The sequence below is a fragment of the Capsicum annuum genome, chromosome 10 (assembly GCF_002878395.1).
Source record: "Capsicum annuum cultivar UCD-10X-F1 chromosome 10, UCD10Xv1.1, whole genome shotgun sequence".
Classification (NCBI taxonomy): Eukaryota; Viridiplantae; Streptophyta; class Magnoliopsida; order Solanales; family Solanaceae; genus Capsicum; species Capsicum annuum.
Window position 1 is genome coordinate 210,321,101 of NC_061120.1, and position 7,932 is coordinate 210,329,032.

At 35.0% G+C, this 7,932-nt stretch overlaps 1 protein-coding gene across 6 annotated transcripts in view; it reads right to left on the minus strand.

Annotated features, from left to right (window-relative positions):
• LOC107843689 (serine/threonine-protein phosphatase 7 long form homolog) overlaps positions 1-2,614 on the minus strand; it is a 43,409-nt gene extending 40,795 nt beyond the window's left edge. For 5 of the 6 annotated variants that reach the window (XM_047397307.1, XM_047397306.1, XM_047397305.1 and 2 more), the window contains exon 1: positions 2,413-2,614. The gene's annotated coding sequence lies outside the window, so the exon portion shown is untranslated. The remainder of the gene's footprint in view (positions 1-2,412) is intronic. The other variant, XM_047397308.1, reaches the window with a different exon arrangement.
• Positions 2,615-7,932: the final 5,318 nt, after the last annotated feature.

The window sequence follows — 7,932 nt, forward strand, 5'->3', positions numbered from 1 at the left end:
TTGAGACATCTTAACTTGCCAGATTAGGTTGATGAGGTGGATTAAACTGTCAACTTAGGGTTCCCACCGTTCTCATTTGAGTACCTGCCAGCTAAGGGTCACTCACAGCTGTCCTTACCAGTGGTGCGGTATTGACACCCTTTTAGTCGGGGCAGAGATTGGACCCCAACTTAGCTATATGCGTTATTGGGGCATGTCGGTTAAGAAACTACCTCCCACAGTTTCAGTCCCAATCTTAGTAAAAGAACTCAGATAGTTCTTTAGATTTCAGTATACCAGGACTTTCAATTACAGTCAATTCATTTATAATACAGAACTCAGGTAGTTCCATCAAATTTAGGACTGTCAGACACAGTCATCCATGTTATCAGAATTCCAGTATCAGTCATGTTAGATAATAGTAAACTATGTATTAGCGTACAGATCCAGATATCATGTATTCATGATCTCAGTTACTATGTATGCATGTTTGCACTCTCAAGTTCATATTTGTTAGTCAGTTAGCATTTCTCATGCATGTAAACCCTTTTGCATTTAGCCTACCCCACTCGTATACTCAGTACTTTCAGTTGTACTGACACATTTGCTTTATGGTTCTTTCTTTTATGTTACACCATAGGTTTAGAGTCACAAGTTCCAGATCAGCAGTAGCAGTAGCATCCCAGTATGCAGAGTGGCAGTAAGTCCTTATCCATCCGAGGATGATATTATTTTATTTCATTCGTTATTTCAGTTCAATTTTGCTAGATAGAGTTAGTTGGAGACATGTTCCTTCAACTCTTTATTTAATACAGTATTTAGAGGCTTTCAGATTTAGTTCAGATTTGATTCAGACTTCAGTTATTTTGGGTATTTGTCACTCATATGGATGTTATGTTTTGTCAGACACTTTATTTAGTTGAACCTTATGGCCTATTGTTCATATTTTCCACATTTTACGAGTATATTATGCAGTGTACAGGTACAGATATCAGTCATGGGTTAGCTTGTGGTCCTTCAGGGTCATAAGCACCGTGTAGCATTTCGGTTCAGCAAATCGGGGTGTTACAGAAACGGAACTGTTTACCCAATAAATTTTTTGCTAAAATCAATAAAAAACCGTTAACCTAATACCAATAACCCAATAACATTTTTATCGGTTCGATTTATCGGTCGGTTCGGTTTTTGCACACCCCTACATAAGGCATAGAGATGAGCACAATAAAATCTATGATTGTATGTGGACTAAGGGACTTCCATTTAATGTTACTTTTTTAATGTGGAGATTATGGAAATTCAAAATTACAATTGATAATTGAGTGAGAAGATGAGGCATAGAGGGACCATCTAAATGTTGGTGTTGTGAAGAACCTACTCAGGAAATGATGACTCATGTATTCCTAAGGTCGACAGTTGCTAACAGGACTTGGTCCTATTTTTGCTCTTTTGCAGATATACATTTTGAAGGGTTATCTCTAAGAGAAGTGATCATGGCATGGTGGGGATGTGAAGTTAAGAAGTCTTTAAACCCATATTATAAAGTTTTGCCAAGTATTATAGTATGGGAACTGTGGAGAAGAAGAAATGCAAGCAAACATGCTGGGAGGCTGTGGTCTTATCAAAGAACTGTTCATAATATCATGAGAACAGTTCACATGCTAATAAAGGTTAGAAAGCCAAATTGGAATTTCACAGGAAATTGGCCTAGCTTAATTCACACACTACAGGAATTCAAGCCAGGATTGAAAGTCATTAAGGTTGTTTGGGAGTTTCCTACAATAGGGTGGGTGAAATACAATACGGATGGAGCTTCTAGAAGCAATCCTTGACTAAGCTCTTATGCGTTTTGTCTAAGGGATGAAAATAGAAATATTCTACATGCAGAAGCAGCTAGAATGGAAAAAACCACTAATACAGTGGCCGAGGCTATAGTAGTATTGAAGGCAAGTGCTCATTTTAAACAATCCTCATATGGGAAAGCAATTACACAAACAGATTCTCTACTTATTCAAAAAGTGCTAATTGGTGAGTGGGACTGTCCGTGGTGCATAACAGATATTATTTCAGAGACAAAGGCAAATATGATGTGTAAGCAAGTAGACATTCAGCATATATACAGAGAAGGTAATAAATTAGCAGATTTTTTGGCTAATTATGCTATAGAAAATGATAATTTCTCTTGGAGAGATTTTAAGAGCATGCATTCTAAAGGCAGGAGAATACTGAACAGTGATAAATTAAACAACCCGTACTTAAAAGTTTCACCTATTAGGGGATAGATGGGGCTAAGGAGGCTAAAAGACATGTTTTTTCACAACATACATTTACATAGATGCTGGATAAGAAGCTCAAAAAGTGAAATCCTAACTATCCTTGGCTACAGCAGCCTTCAAAAATGACCAGGCAAAATGAGAGGGGCAGAGAGGTACTTACTGATAAACAGAGATCCAGATCTGAATGTAAAGGCACACAATTGATGGAAACATGTTGTTCAGGTGAAAATGAGAAAGGGAAAGATAAGGAAATGAGGAAAAGAAAACCATACAAGGCATTTATATGTTGGAAATGGATGTGGGCTTTGGAAGAATGGGCTGTCTTTTGATTTTTTTATTTTTGAACTTTGTTGCATTTTATTTTCGTTTGGGTCATTTGACTCTTTGTGTAATTTTCTTTTCATCAATAAAAATCAAAAATTCATTTTAAAAAAAATATCCCCTAACCCTGCCTATCCCCTACCCCCACCCTAATTCAACCACTCCCATCAACCCTCTGCAAACCCACATGTACCTTCCATTTTTTTTGGTCAACACAAGAAAATACACACTCTCACAATAATATACACACCCACTCACATCTCTAAAACATGAAAAGAACAACACACACAAAACTTCATGGAAAAGAACAAAAAAAGACTACACACAAAACCACATATACACGCACACATACACTGGAAACACCATGCACACACATACACAGACCTCCATTTTTCTGCTTATCCATAATATATTAAAAGTGTGAACGGCCTTAGAAATGTTGTTTGAACATTTTGCCCTTTATTAAAAGTCTCTGCTTTAAACAAAATCGTGTTTTCATTACTTTTTCCTATTATTTAAGAGTTAAAAGTTAATTAAATATATTTATGGTAAAACCTTTCCTTATTAGAAGTCATCTGAATTTTAATATTTTTTCCTAATTTAAGAGTTGAAAATTATTAAACCTATTTATGATAAAACTTTTCCTTATTCGAAGTATCAAAATTAATAACAACTAATACTTTTTCTATTAATTTAAAAATTCTAAATCAACTAAATTTGATTTTAAAAAGGTTTAGAAAATCTAGAAATAAATATAAAACTATTAGAATAAGAAAAATTTAAGAAACACCACATTTTAAAAAGTTTTAAGTACATAATAAGAATGTAATCAATAATTTTGTAAAGATTTTGACTTTAAAAATAAGGAAAAAAATTAAATATATATATATATATATATATATATATAAACGTAACACAAATATGATTAAAATTAATATGTCTCTCTTAACCTGTGGCAACAAGAGAAAGAGATACTATATGACAAACACAAAAGTAATGATTCATCAACCAATTGAAACTTCTGATGGTAAAACATATATATGTATATGTTTATGCTTACATTATTATATGTAAGTGTGAAAGATTTTTGAAAAATGATTTGAACTTTTACACTTTATTAAAAGCTCTGCAATAGGCAAAATCATTTAATTTTAAATAATTAAACGTTACACGTGCAAGGCACGTGCGGTTAAACTAGTTTACTAAAGAAAACACGCACCTCTCCAAAAAACCATATATTCACAACACTCACAATATACAAAGGAGAATTCACTGGAAAGGAGATATCACGTAAGCACAATACACACGGAAATCATCACACGGGTCTTTGATTTTCTTAATTTTATTTTGTGTTGCTCGATTTATTTTTGAAGATTTTTTTCGGATTGGATTTTGAGATTGTTTCGTTGGAGTTGGTCCGTTGAGAGGTTTGAGTTGAGGTTATCAGAAGAGGATTTATTTATTTTATCAAGCAACATTCTCCAAATTGAGGTCCATTTCTAATCTTCTTTTTTATTTTCTTATTTATGATATTCGGTGTTATGGATTGAACGTTTATGTGTTGTTTGATCCTTGTTGGTGATGAATAGTTATTTTGGTGTTGATTCATTATTGTTTCCATTGGTTATGTGTTGTATGATGAAATGATATCTCATTTGATAATTAAAATCAATAATTTAAGAATTAAAAGGGAATTAGGGGGGAGGAATTGAGAATAGGATAAAGTGAATGTTGATTATTTTGATTCATTGATGGATGTTGTTGAATTCAGTAGTATCATGTTGTAGGTCGAAAAATTCAATAGGAAAATCTTAGGCTCGGGTAGACAAATTTAGGAATTGTGAATTATTGGAGGATTTGACATATTTTTAGAATGGTTTGTCTTTCTCGCATTTGAAAAACGTATTCATTAAGCCGGGGAATGCGAGATATTTGTATTGTTTTATCCGGGGAATGCCTCAAGAAAGTTGTACTTGAAGATGGCACGTGATCAAAGCTCGGAACATCGGGTAGATCTTAGTCTAGGATTAGTTTAGGATAGGTTTACATTTCCGCATTTTTCTAGTTTTTTAGGACTGTATAATTCAGACTGGACACTAATTTGGATTTTTGATTGTTTGGATGTTTTGTTTGTTTATTATATGTTTTTGTTGGTTTATACATTTCGTAGCGTTATACTAGCCGATACACTCTATGGAGCGACCGTAGTCGAACCACGGGATCGAGGGATGCCTAACACCTTCTCCTCAATCAACAGAATTCCTCAGCCAGAATCTCAGTTAGTAAATCAGTTTAAAGAGTCAAATTATTTTGAAAAGAATTTTCAAAGGTGACTTGACACACCGAATTATGTCAAGTGGCGACTCTGAGTTAATTGTAAAACGAATCCTTTTCGAAACAAAAATCTTCATTTTGTCACTTTAACAATAAAAACTCTTCGAAGCTTAAAATCTCAATCTTTTTGGTTAAAAAAGTGGTGTGACAGCTCTGGCAACTCTGTTGGGAATTTTTCAGAATTCGAGCTTATTTTTTGCAGTTGTATTGTCTTAGTTTGAAAATGTGGGTGTATAAATATTGTTTGTGTTATTGTTTTATCATTGTTGAGTGCTTATGTGCTACATATTTACAGTTTTCTTTTATATGTTACCGCTTTATATCTGGCATCATTTGCATAACTCGAGTCACTTTTTTCTGCAACAAGTCCCGGAGTATATGTCATGTAAACGAACTCTAGTTGATTCACCCTTATTTTAGGAGGGGGAGCCATCAGATGTATGGAGTAGGTGGAAAGAAAAGTAGCCACTATCGATCATATGCTCCCCGAACGGCCTTGTAAGTGGATCCCAACATAGGTCAACCTTTAGGACATGCTTATTTGCATCATATTGAGACCTAGCAGGATCCATTTGGTCCTTTGTAGGAGACTCACCCCTAAAGCATCCCTACGTGTTAATTGTTGCATCTTTAAGGGTAACAGGGTCATTGGACGGAATGATTTGGGGAAAAACGTGTGTTTAGGCAAGAACAATTCAAAAAAAAGACAAAAAAAAGAAAAAAAAAAAGAAGAAAAGGTGAATCAAAAAAGAGTTTCGTAGTTTATTTTTAGAGTTCTTTATGGCTTTTGTTCTTCACAACCCCAAAATTCAAAAAGATTTTTTACCTTTTGCATTTATCTTCTCAAATTAACTAAAATTTAAAAAGATTTTTTTTCAGTTTTTGCATCCATTTGTCAAAAATAAAAACATCAAAAAGATTTTTTCTTTTGTTTCTTTAGTAAGCATTCATAATTTGAAAATTTCAAAAAATATTTTTTCTTAATAGGAGCTTTTTATAAAAGAAATCAAAGAAGGTAGGAGTTTTGTACATCTCTTATAACGAAAATACCAAAAATATTTTTCTTTCATAGTTGTTGATGTCAGTTTTATGTGAAGTGTCAAATTGTAAACCCCTAAAAAAAAATTTTATTTTCATCATTGTAGTCGTGTCTCTCAAGTCAAGGTTTAGTTTGTTCTTTAATCCTTAATTTTCCAATCTGGATGAACTATGCATACCTGATTCTCGTCCTTCATGGCGGAATACGTAGGCAACCCTCGTGGGGTACGGTAACCTTTTGTTTTGGTTCTTTTCTTAGTCCTAGACTAGGGTTTGTCTTCTCTTAGTCCAGTATCGTTAGCTGTATCTAGCCAAGTAGGTTGATTTCTCTTAGCAGTACCATTCGATGAGTTTGCGTTATAAAGTGGTATGTCCCTTCGACACATGTCCGCGTCAAAATCCCCAGGGTTGGGAATCTTTTCCTGTCTTATCAAATATTTGAGTTAATGTCCTATGTGTTATTACAGGATAGATCTGTCCACAAAGTCTAGTGTTCTGATGGTTGTCAAGGATCCCAAAAAGTTAATCAAGTGGTGGGGCACGTTTGACTACTTTGAAAGGCACGAATTAAGGAAAGTCTTAGGCAATCTTGTAGCACTTCTGGATATCACGCCCTACCCAGATCTAATAGAGGTTGTGTTGACCTTTTGGGATCCAAATAATATATTGTTTAGGTTTGGAAGTTGTGAATTGACCCCTACCCTGGCAGAAATATCTCATTTGTTTCAATTGTCTTAATTGATCAACGGATGATTTTATCCCGAGATCATTCTGGCAAGAGATTCTTCGAGTCTGTGGATTGAAAGATAACATGTATCTGGGGTGTCTCAAACAATCATGGATTTCCTTTGACTATTTGTTTGCTAGATTGGGTCTTTAAAAGGTTTTGACTGCTTTTGGGACTAATTCTGTACTACCAAGAAGATGTGGGAACAACATTATCTCGAGGTTTTCTGTTTGGCTTTCTCGGGTATCTTAGTGTTCCCGTTAGATAAGAGGCATATCAATACTCATTTACAATCAGTGGTGATGGATTTATTCGAGAAAATATAGAACGTTACCATTGTACCAATGATCTTAACAGAAATATATAAGGCTTTAACTGAAGTAAAAGGAGGGATACAATTTTCTAAGGGCAGTAACCTGATATTACAGCTGTGGATGATAGAGTATTTGCATGCGCCTTCTTTGATCAAAGCAGATATGGTTGACCACTATCTGGATGATCAAGTGAAAGCTATGGAGGAGAGAATGCATTTTGATAACTTATCTTTGACTGTGGGAGTCAATGCCTGGATCAAATTTCTCGAATCAAGAACTCAGGACAACATTCTTTGGACTTATATGTGGCTCCGTCCTAAGAAAATCTTGGTTTGATCTCAAATGCAACTTCTTTTAGTTTTAATAGGACTTAACTGCACCAGACCTTACAGTCCAAGAAGGGTGATGCGTCAGTTAGTTAGAGTGCAAGGCATCCCCCTAATAATGGATCTTCTAAAGAATGTAGAGTACTTTAAGGACCAAGCCTTGGGGGAAAGTAAATATGAGCAATTCTGGCATAATGTGATGAAGCTAGTTGTCGATACCCATGTGGAAGGTTTGGATAATCCAGGGTGCACTCAAAACTATGAAATATGGCTACAATCTATACCTCGTGACATTAGAATACCATTATAGGTTCAACTTAGAGGGAGAATACAGGAAGAAGATATAGTTGAGGACAATAAAGAGGAATATCCAGGTGCCAAAGTGGAGCTATTAAGAGTTCAGCTATCAGGTTTGATCACAACTGTGGAAGGGTGTCAGAAAAGTCTTTTCAGGTGTACTCCCCAAGAGTCAGGAGCATGTGCTAGAAGCTTCCTTCCAAGTATCAAAGCTTCATTGCAGGATATGTTGCAAAGTCTGAGTGGAAAAGTGATAACTTCACAAATAGGTCCATCTCAGTCAAGGCCATCACGCAGTGCAGTAGTTTGAAGGGGGCAATTCC